At 34.8% G+C, this 20,059-nt stretch overlaps 1 long non-coding RNA gene across 1 annotated transcript; it reads left to right on the top strand.

The window, feature by feature from the left end:
- The first annotated feature begins 15,017 nt into the window (after nucleotides 1-15,017).
- On the top strand, nucleotides 15,018-19,782 carry LOC145674977 (uncharacterized). The gene is made up of 3 exons (XR_014129092.1): nucleotides 15,018-15,176; nucleotides 16,247-16,385; nucleotides 19,571-19,782. It is a non-coding gene; the product is annotated as an uncharacterized LOC145674977 (long non-coding RNA).
- The last annotated feature ends 277 nt before the right edge of the window (nucleotides 19,783-20,059 follow it).

Below are 20,059 nucleotides of genomic sequence, written 5' to 3'. Positions count from 1 at the left end.
CAATTAATATAAACAATGAGATGTGCAAATTGTACATATAACAGAAAAGACAATCCTTTTATAAACATCCAAGTGTATGTCGTTCTACTTAGTGAGCAACTTTGTAACTTATAGTATGCCACATAGATTTGCTGTGATGATTACTAAATTAATCCCTAATTATTCTCTATTAAATTAATTAATAATCATAAATTAAGTATGAGGGATTAATTCCTCTCTTTCCAAATACAGTTTCTCCCAGGCTCGTGGCAGTCAGCACTTTCATATTTGCAATCAGCGACAGTCGTGGCAGTCAGCACCAATAATTGGCTGTGGCAGTCAGCACCCGTGGCAATCAGTACCTATCCAGATATGGAACCCATTCTTTGGATGCTGAATCGATAGCAAAAAAAGAAAAAGAAAAAGAAAAAGCTTCTCGATATATTACAGTTTTTGCTCTGATACCTGTCAGTAGACGGACAGAGGGACGGACAAAACTATTCTGTATAAGACTTCCGACACTTATCCATAGCATAGTTTGGAAGTGTAATAATTGTAGTATTTAGAAAAGTGAAATGAAGTCTTTAAGCTTTATGTCCCACAGTTATGCCGGCTAGGCTAAAGAAAATGGAGATGAGAAATTAATTTAATGGTGGAATGAAGAAACTGAGAAGAAACAGGAGAACCCGGAGAAAACAAACTTATACGGTACTTGTTGTTTGCCCACCACAAACCTCACTTGAGACGAGCTGGGATCGAACCAAGGACCACATGCGCCAAAGGTAAATGCTCTACCGCTGAGCTACTGCGGCCCCGCATGTAGTATTATTATACATAAAATATATTTGTGTCCGTTTATCTGTCTATTCGTCCATTAACTCTTAACTTTCATTTTAAAAATTTCGATTTTAATGAAACTTAGTAATTGGTTATTACATTTCAGGTTTAGGATATACGTCATTTCCTTGGGAATAAATAGAATAAGATTAAAATTACTTAACTTTTATTAAATATGATTTTTTTTTTAAATTTTAGAATCTAAACCATTCCCGTGTTTGGTTCAAATTGGTTAAAAATTATATAAATTTAATTTGAGAAGAAAATCTGAATTTCATAAAATTTCTGCAAGTCAAATTGAAATCAATATTAGGGAAAATTTACCTCTGTCTTACAGAATGAATGACGTTATACGATATTTTTTCCGAAAAGTTTTCAAATTTTAATGAAACATAAGGTAAGTTCTTTTCTCGCTTCTTAATGGCTTTTATTTAGTGACTTTTAACATGTTTGTTTAGCTTCCTGTCAAAATGTCAACCAAATATCTAGATTCTGGAGGTCAGGACAGCTCTTTGAATTAAAGCGATATCAGCCAGAGTAGTGTGGAAACGTCGTTTATCAACTGATAACATGGTTTCCATCCCACCAAACGCTGTTCATTTCCCTTCAAACAGCACAATGCAGTCGTGTGCCGTCCAAAAACGGGAATAAAATTGTTTTATGTAAGAAAAACACTATTTAAATTTTAACATCGTTTTTCTCAAAATGCATATTTCAGACTTACGGCCTTATTGCATCAAGCGTTCACCTCCGCTGCTTGAGGTCCCTAGTTCGATTCCAGCTCGCGCTATGTGGACTTTGGTGTGGACAAACACCGTGCTCTTGGGTTTTCTCGGGGTTCTCCCGTTTCCTCCCACTTTAATCATTCCACCATTTCACTCATCTCTCATCATCGCCGTATCCTTTAGCCTAACCGACATAAATGTGGGAGTAAAACTTAAAGATTTTTTCCTCAAATATTAGCACGTCTCTTGCCGTAACTCAGAAGCTTCCATGCTTCACAGTCCTCCGCTAACCTCTTCATCTTCACGTACGATTTTTCTATTTTGATATTCTCCATTAATTGTAGCCTCCTTCGCCCTCTCCCTCTCTTTCCTGCCACCATAGCCTCTAGCACGTCCTTCACGATACAGTTCCTTCTTATCCAATGTCCCAACTAGTTTCTCTTAATGTTATTAATAATATTCAAAATTGTTCTTTTCTCTCCCATCATTTCTAACACCCTCTTCTTCATTTTCCGCTCGATCTAGCTAATTCTTTCCATTCTTCTCCACATCAACATTTCGAAAACTTCCAGTTGTTTTTCACCATTTTTGCCTAACAAGGAAAAATAAATAATAATATGAATAGAAGAGAGTATATATAAGATGCATACTCTGAACTGTATACAATCGCTCGACAGTTAGGTTTCACGATTGTTAACCTAGTAGCTTAGCCTATTTGACTATGGTAGCTATTAAAATAGTATGTTTGAAATCAAGATGAATCAGTGTAGCAAAGTGAACACTCCACGTTTTTTATTTCTCTTTTTGAGGATAAATCCAATGATAATTACCAATTGTCATTATAATCCATGTTGCATGTGGATTTTATCAGACTATATCTTCTGGGAGTAAATTTGCCACGTATTAGACATCCAATCTATGTTATTAGTCAGTGTGGGAGGTCTATAGAGCTGTAATGTCTGTCCATCTGTCCGTCGACAAGCATCAAAGCCAGAAACTGTAAAAGGCCGTTGTCACGTTAGAAGAACTTGTAGCTGTCATTTTAAAAAAAAAAATCTTGAAACCCTACCATATTTTACCGTGTACACATACTCTTGAAAGGGTCTTTCATCTTGCAAGCAGTTGAACGATGCTCAACTTTCTGGGACGTCTTGCTTGCTACCTGCTATCGCCCTCTCGCTGACATAAAAGAAAAACCAGTTTCGCCGCTTCCGAAACAACAGATTCTTTTAGACAGGGAGGGGAAGTGCGCCAAAATACACGTTTTTAATGAAGAGGTTCACTGTTTGTCCACTAGAGTGCAGTGCTGCATGTGAGAAGAAACCTTTCTTGCTTTCATGTAAAGAGTAAATAGAAAGATCGGGTTGCAAGTTTCTTTTATGACAGCTACAAAATTCATTTAAGGTGGCAATGTGGCTTAAGAAATACCGAGAAATATTCTTTTATATATGGTTAAGGATCCCAATTCCGTCATAAATGTAGCAATTCTAATTTCAGTACTCGATCCTAATAAATAACTTGAGAATCGGGTTGAGTAATACTTTGCGAATCTGTAAAGAATGGGACAAGGATTGAGAAAATAGACTGTGCAGACTAAATCAAGGTGTCTGATCATCTACTATATAAAATAGAAAGTGTCTGTGTTTGTGACTTAATAACTCTTGAAGTACCTCTAGACCAAATTTTCAACGTAGATGAGGTTCGGGCCTGGAATGGTTTTGATCATTTCAGTTTGACGGTAGAAGTTAGGAGAAGGGGAAGGGAAATGACCGATATTATTGTTGAATCCATAGTATTCGAGGTCACTGAGGTGAACAATGATACTTCCGTTGCCGTTTAAATCCAAATTCACCTCTTTATGTCCAAAATGAAACGTATTCTCACCATTTGGAGAATGGATATTCTGGTAGTCTTAAATAAATTGTAAGTTTGTCGGAGATAACACAATGTGAAACAGAACTTAGTTGTAATAATATTTGATGTTCTCGTGTAAGACTTAGAAGAAACGTGTTTTTTAATGCGAAAAATCCGTATTCTTTGTTACCAGATGTTTCGCTGTAAGGTTGACGTAATTTTTAAAGAGTGACTAGTAATTGATGTTAGAGACACATCTGAAGCGAACACAAAAATAGGATGGAGGCATACGTGTCGATCGGTTTCCAGAGAAACATTATATCACTCATTTTGGTCAGCGAGGATGAAGGACGATGTCTACTCCGGAATTTGAGCTCCAGAACAAACGACAGGTCTGTTACTTTATGAGAGATAAAGAGAATTTGGCTAGTGTCAGTAGGTTTAAATTGTATTTATCTTAAACTATCTGTAATCATAATACACTATAAACCAAATTCATGTGCTCACTCTAATAAAAATCTTGAAGTTTTATTCTTCCTTTAATTCATGCCTTTGATCTTAAATCTTTTGACAATAATCTATTTGAAACTTTCCCAACTCCCACACTTGTGCATTCTTTCTATTCTTTGTCCTGCATATTTTCTTTTCACACTCGACCATAGTAATAGAAACTAGATGCACGTTTCTGATTGGTAGCATGCGGTCAAGGTGGAACAAAACGAGCCCTGCAGAAATTCTAGCCCGTCCCTCATCCTTCTCCATCTTCTTCTTCTTCTTCTACTATGGATTCGTATAGCAAAACTACAAGCGTAAGAAATCACTTTTTGAGTATTATTCTCATCTTATTTTAACAAAAAAGTGTTATGAAAATTTAAAAAAAACTCCCTTGAGTCGGGTTTGAGCCTGCGCCGAAAGCGAATATTATTATTAGCCTGTTACCTAGTACGATCAGATATGAGAACTGACATCAACTACCCTTTGGTTTCTCCTATATGTATGCTACGTGGTGAGAAACGGATAACTTCAACCAATCAGACCAGCGTATTTAGTTCCTATTGCTCGAGTCATACGTGATTAAAAAATATGCCTTTGTCCTTACGACATATCATAATCTTCATTGCAACTTGTCAATCTTTTCAAGGGCTTGTTTAATATAACAACCACAGACTAACTAAGCATACGCTATACAGCATGTATACTCTACCGTGACACTTTCTGCCAACAAAGTCTTAAATAATATTGAAGTTTGAAGATTAGGAGACAAAGGAGCAGCCCTATGTGAGGTGGTGTTGTTTCTCACTTCATCCTGATTTTAATGACATTACGGGACAACGACTCTAGTAGTGCGAATTTGTCAAAACTTTGGGGAGAGTTCCGGAAAATAGATTAGGAGTAGCCTTCAGCTAGCTGAAAACTTCGCCCTCACACCCAGAAAATTTGCTCGTGTACAGCCTCGTATCTCATATTTCAGCTTTTGCTTCCGTTCTTGACACGTAAGAATACGTTTACAGTATTATTCTTTGCGAAAATTTTAAAGTTGAGTTTAACTGCCGTTTCAGCACCGAGACTATATGAGACGGGACATACTAATTAACGTATAATCCGAACAACATGAACTCCCGCCGGGAATCGAACCCAGGGCGAAAAATGTAAACCACGTTCGTACTTAAAATACGCATTTCAACTACTAAAGTTGAATGTTAGAAATGAGTGTTGACCAGTTCCGGACCTTTTACGTTTCGGAAGCCGGAAAGTAAAATCGGAAAATTCCAGTATTTAGGAAAATCCGGATTTTGGGAAAATCCCGTTTTTTCTGAATTCCGGAATTTTCCGAAATTCGGATTTTTTAAAGTTACGAAATTATAAAATCCGGAAAGTGAATTTTCCGGGGCCGGGATTCCAGAAAATTTTTACCATCCCTAGTAAAAAGCCATGTCGATCTAAGTGTTAACCAGTGGCGGATCCAGGGGGAGCGATCGGGGCAATTACCCTCCCCCAGAAGAGGAAACTCTTATTTTTATATATAAATAAAACAGAGTTTGGAGCTCTTAAAAGTTGATCTAAGTAGCAGTATTACAACCCACCGCCCCCCAGAAGTCCGTCCTGTATCCGCCCCTGGTGGTAACTGCGTTAAAAAATTCCTCTCAAATGAGTGAACCTTTCCTTTCAGCTGATGACAAGACTTACAACCTCTATGTCATTTTTATATTGAGGAAAATGTACAAACTGATTCTCTTCTCTTGTTAAAACCGGAATTTCAGGAGACGCTGTGGCATGTATCCACTTAGTTTCAATAAAAAGTTTATATCACAAGTTTGACATCACTAAAATATCTCTAACCTTGAGATATTTCGAAATATGGCCATGTTATTATAACAACTGCAACCTCACCCTTTTCTTCCTGCGTTTCCTTCCCTTCTAAGGGAAACATCCAAAACCGCAGAATCATGTCTTTAATTATTTCAAATGAATTGTCCCAATACCAAATTTCATGTATCTAACGTTAAGGGGTTTCTAGAAACGTCCATCTTAGATTAATAATTCCAACCATTATTCTCTTATTCTATCAGTCTTTTTTCCTTGTAGGCTAAATATTTTTAAAAACTGTCTAATTATTTTATATGTGAAGTGTATATACTAAATTTTATGTCTCTACCCTTCAGAAATGTGGAAATATTAACATTTTACTATCATAATTGCTGCCCTCATTTCTTTTCCTTCACAGCCGAATTTCCAAAAACCCTTCCTTAATGGTTTGTTACGTTACAAATTCTATGCACTCTCAAAATTTCAGGATTCTATTTTCAGTGGTTTGGCCTCGTTGTTGATGAGCCGGTCAGTCACTCCACTCAGACTTCTTTTATATAGAGAGATTGAATCGTCTTCAGTTGATGAAAGTATCCAGATGTACACCTAACGTACGCCTACTTGTTATGAATAAGGAGTTTATATACCAAGTTCCTTATCCCTTACTTATGTCTGATCTTAAGGTATTTCGAGATTGGCCATCTTATTATAACAACTGCAAACCCAACCCTTATTTCCACCTTTCCCTACCCTTCCAAGGGAAATACCAACAAACGCTGAAAGAGATCTTTAATTATTTTAAATTCAAAATCTAGAATATCAATTTTCGTGTCCCTAACCTTAAGAGGTTTCGAGATAGGGTCATTTTATTAAAACAATTGTAACTCCCATCCAATTTACTTCCCATTTTCTTTTCACTTTGTGGAGAAATATGAAAAAAAAACCGTTTAAACATGTCTTTAATTATTTTAATTTCGATTATCGCCCAAATAAGTATAAGGTGAAAAACATCGTGTTTGTGGGTTTTCTCGAGGTTCTCCCGTTTCCTCCCACATTATTCCATTCAATTCTTCTATCATCGTTCACTTGCCTTAATCATCATCTTCCTTAAACTAAAGGGTAATTGTGGGACGTTAAACTGAAATATTTTATTTTCTTTTATTTTAGATGAAAAGTCTAAATACCAAATTTCGTAACTCTAATCTTTAAAGATTTTGAGAAATGATCATTTTGTTTTAACAATTGTGACAGTACCTTCTTCTATTCCCGGCTGTTTACCTCAATTTCTAGGGAAAATATAAAAAACGCTTAAATATGTGTCGAATTATTTTAAATGAGAAGTTCAAATATCGAATTTAATTGTTCTAACCTAAAGACATTCCCAAGGATCTTATAAAATAGAGGATCTGCCCTTACAACAAAATCTTGAAGCCATAGTTTACAGTTTCGTCGCCCCTACTCTACCCACTCCGACCAATAGGATCGCAATGTTTTGAGCCAACAATCATGGCGGAAACGAAAGTATCCAATCAGACGATGGCACAAACGAGAGTACCCAATCAGACGTGCCGATGCTCGGTTGTTTTTTGGCTTCATCGATTTAATAGGATGAAGATACATATGGGCAGATCCTCTATTTATAACATCCTTGGACATTCCAAAATATGGACATTTTTATAATAATTGTAATTCCTCTCTTTTGTTGCTTCTCATCGCCTTTTCTTCTCTTTAATCTCAAATATCAAACACACGATAAAAGACCTGTCTAATTATTTTTAAAGAGAAGTCCATATACCAAACTCCATGTCCGTAATTTCCAGAGATTCCTAAATATGGACAGTTAAAGACAATTATTGCCAACTCAATTTACGCCCTTCCCGGTCGAATCTTCAAAGTCCTTCCTTAGATGGTCCTTACATCAGAAATCCTACGCCCTGTCCAAATTCCAAGTTTCTAGCTTAAGTGGTTTGATCTCGAGGTTGATCAGTTAGTCAGTCAGTTAGTGATTTTTCTTTTGTACACAGAGATTACTTGTATCAGTTTTGGTAACATTACACAGCCATATATTGTTAAGCGTCTTTGATAATTCAAATTCAATCAGATTCTATTTATTACGCAAATGTAAATAAATTGCCTGTGAGAATTGCGTCTATAGATAAACTGAAAACTTCTGACGATCAACTGAAGACTTTTCAGGCTGTCTTGTTTTGGCTCGTTTCGTGGGCATCCCTAACAGTAAGAACAAATGGAACATCGTAAACGAGTTATAACTTATGTTAAAAAAATCATCCCAGTATTCGCTCACTGAGAAACTGAAGATGGTCCAATTAAATAAAGCAGTTCATTTTTCGTGTTTTAAAGTTTCTCGACGATACGTCATGATCAAAATACTTACATCTTCTTCGTCTAAGTGTGAATGTTCGCGGAGCTACTTTAATTAGAAGAAAATACTTAAAATTTTTAAAATATCAAATGCTGGTCACCGAATCTGATGCGAAAATTATGACATGTTCTACTCCATAATTATGTACATGATGTTTGACTGACTATAGTATTTGTAATTCTGGACAAAAAGTTTCGTTATGGCACCACTGTATAGCCTGAGAGCGTGGATAACAATCACTGGACTTGGAACCGTTAGTGTGCGATACCAGTGCGAGAGTGACTGAACGAAATATTCCCGAACCGCTGGGTCGATCGACGTGGGTCTGTGGATGGCCAGCTCGACCTCCCGATTTGAAAAAAAATTTACTAGCACTTTCTAAAGGACACAGTGTATCAACATCACATACAAAATTTGACCGAACTACAGGAAGTTATCACAGATGAGTTCCACAGGATACCAGTAGCGCTCTGTTTAGCTGCTCGTGCTAACCTTGCTCTTTATCTCCAGGCATGTGTTGATTTAGATGGTTCATTGGTGGATCATGCCATGGAGAACAGATATTAAAAAAGGATAACAGTACTGTGTTTATGTTCAATTTTATGATCAATAACTGACTTATGTTAACAAATTAGCCGCAGTCTTTGAAACACCATATACTAAATATAGGTCACCCTGTATTTTTAACAGTTTGATGAGTTTCGAAGTCTATTATAGTTCATCATTCTTCTAACGATAATAAACTAAGAAAACCCAAAACTAGTTGCCTAACGTCCGTAACTGTCATGTGTTTCAAAACAACACCGACAACGTTTGAAAGGTGTTTCCTGACACAAATGTAAGACAAAAAGTATAGACCTAGTGATGGGCAGTGGGAATATTTCCGGTGGGAAGGAATTTAAAAATGGGAATATTCCCGTTTTTTTTCCCTGACCTATAAATTCCCGGGAAGGAATTTATTTCCAACTGTTTACTTTATCTCCCAAATTATAAGAACCATATGACTAATTACTTTATTTTAATATATTATTATTTACTTCTAGGTTTTAAAGAATTTGGAGGTTAAAAATTTAAAATTCTTTGACTGTACTTTATATGACTAATAATATGATTTTTTCAGTTCCATTTGAATTTGCACTAAAAAGTAAGCTAATTGTTTATATTGGGGGGCCAAAACTAGCAAAAAGTAGGATGATTTACGGAAGAAATGAGTTGATAGTGATGTTCAAGTAGTCATGAAAGTATCGAACACAAATTTTTAGGGCAGTAGAGGATTTGTACAAACCGTAAAGTTAAGTGGAAGTGATTTATATGAGAAAAGAAAGTGAATTGTTGGTAACGAAGATATAAGACAACGTGCCATGCGGGGCTCTAACCCGCCTTCACTTGCTAATGCTCGCTCTGCAATGCTGTCTGGATTTTAATGTTGGTAACGTAATTTAACGTATGAAACCATAAAACAACTGTATCGGAATAGAATATTGCAGAAAGTAGGTGCAAAAGCTGGCCCCCATTGCTAAACAATAGCCAAAATTAGCAAAGTACTAATTTACAAATGATGAAAAGGAACCATTTTGTAAAGTAATTTAGAATTAAGTAAACTTACGTAGAAATAGAGATGAAGTACTATTAATAAACCCTGAACCACCGTTAGTAATAGACGGCGGTCTGTCTCCTCTCTCTGACTCGAATTTCTGAAGAGGTATTCGGACTTCTCTTACATGTGAATTAACGCCCGAAATTTCGAGAAATGGGCAGGAGGAAAGGTCATGTGTGGCAGTGTAACATGCAAAATTATAAAGATAAGAAAGTATTGTAAACATACAAATATTGTAAACATACATATTTATGCGCAAATGTTGACAAAATTGTTTATAACATTTAAAAATTTAATATGCTTATAATATCAGTAGTAGAGTCAAGTTTAGAAAAGCCACTTACATGTAAATTTAAACTGTATAGCGGTTTAAAAGGATGTGGACTTACTATACAATTTTTGAAATATATTTACTTTCATAGGACCCTATTGTAAATAAATATCCATTTATGCGTACACTCTAAATATAATAAATATTAATAAAATAACATCGTTGAGAATATACATTTTAAACACTCCTCTGGGGACAACAGTAATAATATGCTGTGATATAAAATTTAATTCAACTTTGAAATCATAATATAGTAATACAATGCAATTTTCTTTCTGATTGTACATAAATTCCCGGATAAATTCCCATTTTGGGAATCTTCCCGGGAATATTCCCAGGGAATATTCCCGAAAAATATCTTCCCGGGAATTTACCCATCAAGACCACCCTGGGAGGGACGTACGCAGGAATTTATTTCGGGAGGAATCGAAAGCTTTTCGGGGGAGGTTCAAACACAATTTCAGGCTAAATGATATTAAAAATTGTAAAATTGCCCCTAAAATTAGACTAAATTTACAAAACAGTCCGGATTTCGGGGGCTCCGGACCCCCAGGACCCACCCCCTACGTACGTCCCTAACCCTGGGTGCACAAATGTTTCCTTTCGGAGTTATAGGCTGCCGTAAAACATGAAAATGTGAACCTGAAATGTGCATAGCTCGAAAATTATGGGTCCTTCCCTATTCGGGTCAAGACTTCACTTAGGAACTAATATGTGCCCTACCCAAAAATCCATGCTGCAAAATCCTAAGATACTCACGCAACAATTTTTATAGAGGGAACTTGGTTATTGGCATATAATTTGAAGTACTCACCAACTATCTCTATAAAATTGTTCCGGAAGTATTGCAGGATTCTGAGACGTGGATATTTAAATAATAAAGTACATACTAGTTCCTAAGTGAAGTCTTGACCCGACTACGGTAAACCCCATGTTTTTTTTTTTTTTTTTTTTTTAGCTATGGACCTTTAAAGTTCATTTTTATCTATATTTTCGGCAGCCTATAAACTCCGAAAGGAAGCATTTGTGCACCCAGGTTGGTCGATACATCTTGTCTTATCTTGGTGTGAGGAATCACCTTCAAAACGTTACGGTGTTGTTTTGAAACACCCTGTATACATATTGAAATTCTTTAATTTTTACGCAGCATAGATGAGTAACGTGAGATTCTCGGGGAAACCCACTGACGCAACGTTGATGTATTTTACGTAATATCAAATCACGGACTTACTACTTACGGATGTTGTTATCTTTATTCAAACATTCTTAACATGTTTATAAAGGAAGTTAAATCTAAAGCAAACTTTTATTATCGATTTGTTTCCTTTCCATTAATTGCTGTATTTATCCTATAAACCCTAATTAAAATGGAATTTCCTTGAAAAAACAGGATTTCCGATATTTCCGGTTGCGTTGTGTTCTTGACCTTTACCTACTATTAAGAGATTTGCATATTTGATATTTTTGAACCTTTTAACATGTATTATGTAGATTTAAATGTTGTAAGCTCTAAACCTGATAGATCCTAATAACTGAGAATAATATGCAGAAAATAGAAATTCTTTATATATATAAATGGATGTGTGTGTGTGTGTGTGTGTGTGTGCTTGTTTGTAAAAAAAAATGAAATGAATGAAATGAAATCTTTGAGTTTTACGTCCCACGGTTATGCCAGTTAGGCTAAAGGAGATGGTAATGATGAGTGAAACGGTGGAATGAAGAAAGTGGGAGAAAACGGGAGAACCCCGAGAAAACCCACGCACAGAGTGTTTGTCCACCACAAAGTTCACTTGGCGGCTGGGACTGGGATCGAACCCCAAGCACCAGAAGTGAACGCTCTACCACTGAGCCACCGCGGCCCCAGGTGTGTGTTTGTGTGTAGGAAAGTGAGTGTTTGAGTGTGTTAGAGAGAGAGGGGGAAAGATAGATAATAATATAGTATATACAAAGAATATTTCAAGCTATAATCATAATGTTTCAACTTTCATATATCCTAACATAGCAATGAGTTTATGCTGTTTCTATTCGCCAGAACATGAACTATTAAGATCAACTTAAAAACTTAAAGATATTTTAGTGACACACTAAACCAAAACTTCAAGTAATAATAATAATAATAATAATAATAACAATAATAATAATAATAATAATAATAATAATAATAATAATAATAATAATAATAATAATATTTCAACTAATTTTGTTAATGACAGTAGTGATCGAATTTCTGTCTGATGTGTACATAATTATTTAAAAAATAAAATGTTTGATTAATTATTTTAAATGAAAATTAAATTAAACTTTAGTTAGTTCACATTTTTCTGTAAATGGTATATTAAGAATATTGATTGTTTTGATTTCAACTTTATAAAAAAAATTAGCTTGAACCTTGGAAATATAAATATTTTTGATTGTCTTATATTTCTTTTATCTTTTTTTGGAGTATTGTAAGTGTTTGTATATGAAAGTTTTAAAAAGTAAAAATCAATTTATTATTATTATTATTATTATTATTATTATTATTATTATTATTATTATTATTATTATTATTATTATTAGTATTAGTATTAGTATTAGTATTATTATTATTATTACAGTAAAATAATTATGATCATGATTTTGCAAAATAGGGCATCTTTCGGGAATTTGCCGGGCCTGAGAAGATGCCAGTTGGATGTATAAAGGCCCTCAGCGCCCATGGCCTGCAAATTACAAAGGGGAAAGGAACCTGAGGAAGATACCATTAAGGTAAACAACCGTCAAAGCTTCCTTTTCATAGAGGGTCTTGTTCCAGGGCGCTGTTCCCCTTCCCTCTGTTGCCCCTAAGTAATTTTAACAGCCAAGTTACAAACTAGCATATTGATTCATCATTCATGCTAGTCATAATGTAAGCGATCGAATCTCATTGCTAGTGACGTTTTTAGCCTCAACGTCACTAGAAAAAACAATGGGGAATAAAATCAACTCACCTTAAAATCACTGCATTTATCACACGAATAATAGATACTCTCAAACTCTTAGCAACTGTTTGATTGTTGATAATGGTGAAATAATTGATTAAATAAGAATTATTTATTAATGGAAATTATTATTTTTTTTTTTAAATGAATATAACCGTAATTTTTCCTTGATTTTACTTAGCATCTTTCGGGAATTTCCCGGCTCTGGATAGGTGTCAATTGATCTTTATAATATCTCAAAGCATTTGGCCTCCATTACAGTATTACATTACAAAGGGGAAGTGAGATATGAGGAACATATCATCAGATAGAGCTATCGAAGATTCCAGCGTCCTGTTTCGCAGAAAGAGGTTCAAACTGATTTTTCACGCTCAGCGTTGCCATATTTCAAAGAACAGAAAAATAATCAATTGCGTGTGCTTCTGATTTGCAGAATGAGATATTTTATTTTTGCCATATCTTTGTAGGAAATCTGTACTGCACCGGAAGTACATCGATATTTGTGTTACATGTTGAGAAATGTGTTCCATCGTTTGGAAATTGCCTCCACAGTAATCACATATATGTACAAATTGCACATAACAAACAAATTATTTCATGAATTATTGAGAAATCTAGATGGCTGTTATACCAGCACACCGTAGAGTAAAAGGGAATTTTCGGAGGAAAGTAGAATTTCATAAAATGGCAGTAGCGTCTCGTAGTCTGTACAAGCACCGGTTGCAATGTTGGAATATCAAAGGTATGTAGGTACGCGCAAGTGTTCTCCTCCCCCAGCATTCTTGAGTCTTATCCAAAAAATATTCAGGAAATATGAATAGGAAAGTCTTTCAAGCTCTATTTGTATATTATGGATTAAATTATTTATCTAATATTGATTTAATATATAAGCTATTTCCTTTTTTTCAAACAACCACTATCAATGTACGTTTATGTACTATTTATATACAAAACCTCTACACTCATGTTATTGAACACGAAATAAATCGAATATATAGTATGTGCTGTAAGCCATGAATGATGGCGTTAATCCGAAAAGAAGAAAAAAAAGGCAAGAAAATTGCATGCACGTAGTTAAACAAAATTATTTAATTATATAAACTATGCATTATTTTAAAATGGAAGGTCTTTCTTCGATCTTTTGGACTTCAAATTTTTCTATGACTTTATTGAAATCTGAAATGCTCCTCGCCAAGTTTCTCTGAATAGAAAGCATCGCTACCGAAAATATTTTCCGCTTTATTTTCTTCAGGGTCCAGAAATACCTCTCTCCTCCGACAATATGCATTTTGTTAGCATTTCTTTGTATAAATATACGGTACAAAAAATCAATTTTCAGAAACCACGTATTTTTGTCTGTAAAGAAGCATGAAATTTAAGATGTTTTCCTTCGAAAATGAAAAAAAAAAGTTTAACATTCCAGCAAATTAGGCTAAAGACAGGTGAGTATTGGAAGTGAATGATTTGATATTAATTTATGCTCTCCGCTGGAAATCGAACACGGAACCATGTGCACGAAAGACACACAGCTAGGAATTAGACCAGTAGTAAGACATTTTCTTTTTCGAGACACGATCGACCCCCCCCCCGCCCCTGCCAGAATAGGATTTTTTAAAAAATAAAACTTATCCCAAGAATTGTCACCTTTGTATTATAAATGTTAAATAAAATCTATTGACTTCGAACGACCACCCCCAAACTTTCAGCCTGGATCCGTCCCTGCTACCACCAGACTTATATTTGTTCTTACACTCTTAAAAATTCAAGTGGTTTCGCAGAAAATTCACCGTAAAGTTTACAGGTCTTTTACCAGAATTGACATTTCAGGTGAAATTTCAGTAAATTTTGAACAGTGTATCCAGCATTTGACAAAAGTTCTTTCGAGTTGTTTCAAGTTGTTATCATATTTCGAATAATAGAATGAAAGTTATACGAAAGAAAATAACTTTCAAAGATGTTTTTCATTATTTCTTCTGGTTTAATTGCAAAATAATTTGAAGAATTATTAAATACTTTTAGCCTTATATTTAGTGGTTGCAGACACTGTCTTAAGATACTTTTATGACAAATGAAAGTTGTTTCCGCAACTGAAGCATTTAAGACAAAAAAAAAAAAAAATCTCGCCGGTAATGGAATTGTTTGCATTGTGTGTATTCCAACGTTAGAAACTGTTGATCATGCGTTTTCTTCATTTACATTATAGGTGAGTACATTTATTACTATTATTTTAAGTATATTTATAAGGTTCTTATTGCTTATATTTTACGGATTGGAGTTCAAGTTTCTTTTAGTATTTCATGATCGTCTTCTGTGTAGTTTTAACCGGTGAAGCACCTCGGTTTCTTGCATCCAAAGTTTGATCCCATGTTCAGTGCACAAATAACACACTGACGTTCAAGTCACATATTATGCAACATCACAAAAGGAAAAGTACGTTCGGAACTGTTCTAGTGCAAGTAGTAATGTGTGCCGTCAATTTAAGTGCAAGAAAAAAATTGGGCCTTTGTGCCGAAGAGTAGATCCAGTATTTTCAGGCCTATAAACGTTAAAATTTTACTATTTATGAAGAAATTTACTGTCACTACCTTAGAAATTGTTTCTTGGTGCGTATTCACTTTAAGAGGACCTCACCGTTTGCGTGTAAATTCTGCGTCCGGGTATATGATATAAAACTGCAGTAACCTGTGCTGGGTGGCCACTAAACGCACGAATGCCATGTAATAGAGTCAGGACAGGGCAACCCGAGTGGTAGCAAGGGGTGCGTGCGTAGGTAGCAGACGTGTGAGCGATGGTAGGTATTCGCGTAAACAAGGATGTCGTTGAAAACACTTAGATAAATTTAGTTATTTTCTTATCACGCGATTACTTACCTTTACGATTTGTACAATGCCGACACTATTTAGGAAACTATAAACAACTAACTGGTTTGTGGTAGAGGGCTTGAATTCCTCTGATAACCTTTCATGTGCTCACTTTTCTCATATCATTAACACATTTGAGTATACGTATAACTGTTTCTACATTTCTTTATTTTCAATGTTTTCCTACATTGGTCATATTTTCTGCTCAATTTCAATAATATGTACCGGTCCACAAAATATAATAACTCTTTTCTTCACTTACCCTAATGTCTCATGTCAGCATGCATCCACTGAAAATAGTACCAACAGCACGCAGATTTTCACGTCTGAAAATATTACATTAAACTATCTAGCGTGAATTAAAAAAAAATACTGTCTTTCCTTGAAAATTTACATATTTTTCGTATTTCAGGTCCTACTCTCACGCACTTAACTCGAAATTCTCTGTGGATGCTTCTTATACATTTTAACCAGTTAATGAAAATAGTGGGGATCGGAATATGACTTCGCTTTCGTGCCTTTCTCTAACAGTTGATTGCAAGGAAAAAAAGGTGAGTAAGGCCAGGGGAATTAAGGTTACAAATTTTACAGTAGCCCTGTAAACATACTTTTTTTTTTTTTTGTAAGAAGTTTTCCATTTAATACACTGCTTTGCTGAACATTGAAAATTTATCGGACATATTAATCAGCATATTGAGTTGCTGGCTAAGACACACCAACTTCATTTGCTTTATACAATAATTATTGCTTTTTATAATTGTCGTTGTTATTTAGCAACAGTTAAAATCTCTTTAACGTAAAGTGTTTCGTGCTTATTTTCAATGTTGGGCGATGTATAGTTATCTCATAAATTTTGCATGGCACAACTTATCAATAAATATTACTCTTCAATCCTTACTCTTAATATAAGCTTAAATGATTGCATGGTAGTGTTCATTTTGAATATAACTCGTGAACTTTAACAAATAATTTTCTATGATTTGAGTACAATTTTCTATGAAATACGGGATTTTTTTTTAAAAAAATATGATTGTCTTTAGGTATTTATAAAGGAATAATTTTTAAAATCATGAAAGACTGAAAATTTCAAATAATATGGAAAGATTGGCAATTTATCCATAAAAATGAATACATTATTTAAAATATTTACAGCTCATACTGAACTGAACTACATCTTTGATATTTTTTTCTTTCCTTATTATGAAACAATGATATCGTGTGGCTACTTGGCAGTTGTTACCATTTGCTCTGCGTCAACATAAAACCTCGGTTTACTAATTGCTACATTATGATCCGCTTGTCTTCATTACGGTCTGTATGCTGTAAGTTGAAATCATTCCCAATGCTGTAGCGATATTTTCTTACATTCTTTTTTTTTTATATAATTATTTTGCTCACCAAACACCACACATCCATACCATATATTAATGATTTACTTTTTTTTTTCACTTATTCAAGGGTTTCATTATAAACAACTTTTCGCTGAAGATAGAGTTAATATGTGCCGAAATATTAGATGAGGCAAGCATCAAAGTCGATTCTACAGTATAGCGTTGCTTAGTGCGTTTATATAATTGACCCTGATTCAGTAGCGAGATGATTCGCTTTTATAAGAACAATGTCTTAACATTAGTAGATCTCACTTCAAATTTTTAAGATTAGAAGAAATAAATATGGCAGGGCTTCTGGTTAGACGAATAATCTTCACGCGTGCCTTCTGCAAAATACGTATGCAATAATTTCTCCATACTTCTGCCTATAATTTTATGAAATAAAAGGTTTTTTAAAACGAAGTCGTTTGCTGATATTTGAACAAAGAAGTCAACAAATAAATAAAAGTAAATGAAATGAAATCTTTGAATTTTACATCCCGTGGTTATGCCGGCTAGGCTAAAGAAGACGGTAATGAGGAGAAATGAAAGAAATTGTGGAATGAAGAAAGTGGGAGAAAACAGGAAAACCTCGAGAAAACCCACCCACACGGTGTTTGTTTAACACAAAGCTTACTTTCCGCGAGCTGGAATCGATCCAAGGACCCCATGCACTAGATGTGAACGCTCTACCACTGAGCCACCGCGACACCCTAAAGAAATGAAGACTACAAACTGACCAATCACATTCTTTAACCAGTAGGTTGCAATTTTTTTAAGTTGTTGCAGGTTCAGTTTAGTAAGTTATTGCATCGAAATTGAACTAAAGTGATGTGAAAATAAACCTGTATTGTACCATTGAACCCATACACTTCATAGTTGAAGTTCCAGATAACGATTATTCATAATATACATGTATTAACAAAGTTCTTTATAGATATGACAAAAAGGCCTATAGCCACTAAGGTCAAAGAGTATTCCAGATTCGATAAAGAGGATGATAAGGTACTTTCAGACTTGTCACAACATCTCCATGCGTTCAAACACAGGTCAATGATATTAAAGTGCTACACAGAACAAATTCGTTCATTAAGAGGAACGTTTGTGAATAGTTTTGTACAAGAATGAACAACCTACTTTGAATCTTGACAAAGACCACTTGAACAACAAACGAGTTAAAATAATCAATTGTCATCTGGAGCACAAACTTTAAAGTCTGAAGATTGTATGGTACAAAACAGGTTTATTTTCACACAACTTTATTTCCGGACATATTTATAGTTTTGTTAAGTGGTTGTTGTTTTAATGAAGACGGGAGTTCCTATCGAAAATTTCGGCAGTTACTATATGACTGACGTATACACGATTAGTTCAAGTTAATAACGATTCTCTCTTGTTGCGTGTTCCAGTGACGTCGCTCCATACACCAAGTAAAGTGGCTTCACAACATTTGTCGGAGTAAAATTACTTATGGGTAGCTACTTCGCCATAAGACCTAAGTTTTCACATCTTGTGCCGAACACTTAGGGTGAATAGAACCTGATACACTGTGAGAGTGGCGATAGATGATTGCAATTCCACAGAACAATCCACTTAAACGCTCTACAGTTCTGGAGGCCAAAATGCGAGGTCGTCCTCGCTGCTTTTGTGTTCAGGAACGTCGCACCACTTTTCCTCTTCACTGCAACAACCTAATGAGTCTTTTTTTTTTTTTTTTTTTTAAGTATCCTGAACCAGTTACACATTAGATATGGCATGCAACCATCTCACCACGTTGGACGTTCGTGAAATGCACAGTTTTACTCATTCGGTTCTCTCACCCATTTAGTACGATTATGAATGTTGTCCATATCTATGTATCCCAGACACATATGGTTTCCCTTTGTAACTGAAAAACACAATTCTTGTGTTTGATACCACTATTAGGTGAAATCTGTAATACTGATGATAATACACTATTTCTTATTACCTTTTATGGTGCGAAATTGTTAATCGTTTTCCACAAATACAAACCTGTTTTCGAGACTTCTATTTATCTTAATCCACAGTTCTTATGCCAGCTTCACGGATGTGAAATAGTGCAAAATGAGAATGGTTAGTGTTAATCAAAACTTAAGTAAATTTATAGAATAGTTAATGCAAATGTATATGAATAATTCATAGTATTGTATATGAAACAAAGAAGAGTTTGTCTTAAAAAATCGTACAGGAAAGGAAAATGTAATGATATGAGGGACATAAGAAAAACACCATTAAGCACGATATTGCGCTCAGAGTTACATAAGTCAATTTGCAGCTTGAAAGAAATTAGAATAGGTTTTGCCTATTTTTCTCTAGCTTTGAAATATATTTGTTTCTGATTTCAGGTGTTTTGTTGGAATTAATCCAGAAATTGAATCCATTCCGCGGAAAGCGAGGGAAGATACAGCAACATGATACTTCTAAAGGTTATCCGTAACAAATTTTTGACTTTCATGAAAGAACTCATTGTCAGTTTATAAACGGAATATTGACTAGACTGATCATTTCTTTTTTATTTCATGTACTATCATTTGAGAATTAAATATGATGAGATATTTAAGAATATATTGTTTTCATTTGGTTTTATTAAATCCTGTTAGTTTATGTTTAAATCTAAGTATTTCTTTTCAGTAGCGTCATTTCAGACTTTGCCAGGTAGGAATAAGTTAGTCCATCAACATAAGAGTTTTACCTTTTGAATTAGTATTTTAATATACAATTTATTGAAGTGCATGTGATTCTCAAACCCAGGGGGGTAATTATCCTCCTTGTCCTTCCCAAATGATACCCTGCTTCTCTCTCTCTCTCTCTGAAAACCTTCTTCTGATCTCTGT

The sequence above is a fragment of the Thermobia domestica genome, chromosome 18 (genome assembly GCF_964235325.1).
Source record: "Thermobia domestica chromosome 18, izTheDome1.hap1.1, whole genome shotgun sequence".
NCBI classification, from domain to species: Eukaryota; Metazoa; Arthropoda; class Insecta; order Zygentoma; family Lepismatidae; genus Thermobia; species Thermobia domestica.
The sequence above is the reverse complement of the archived record's forward strand: the minus strand, read 5'-3'. Positions and strand labels throughout refer to the sequence as shown.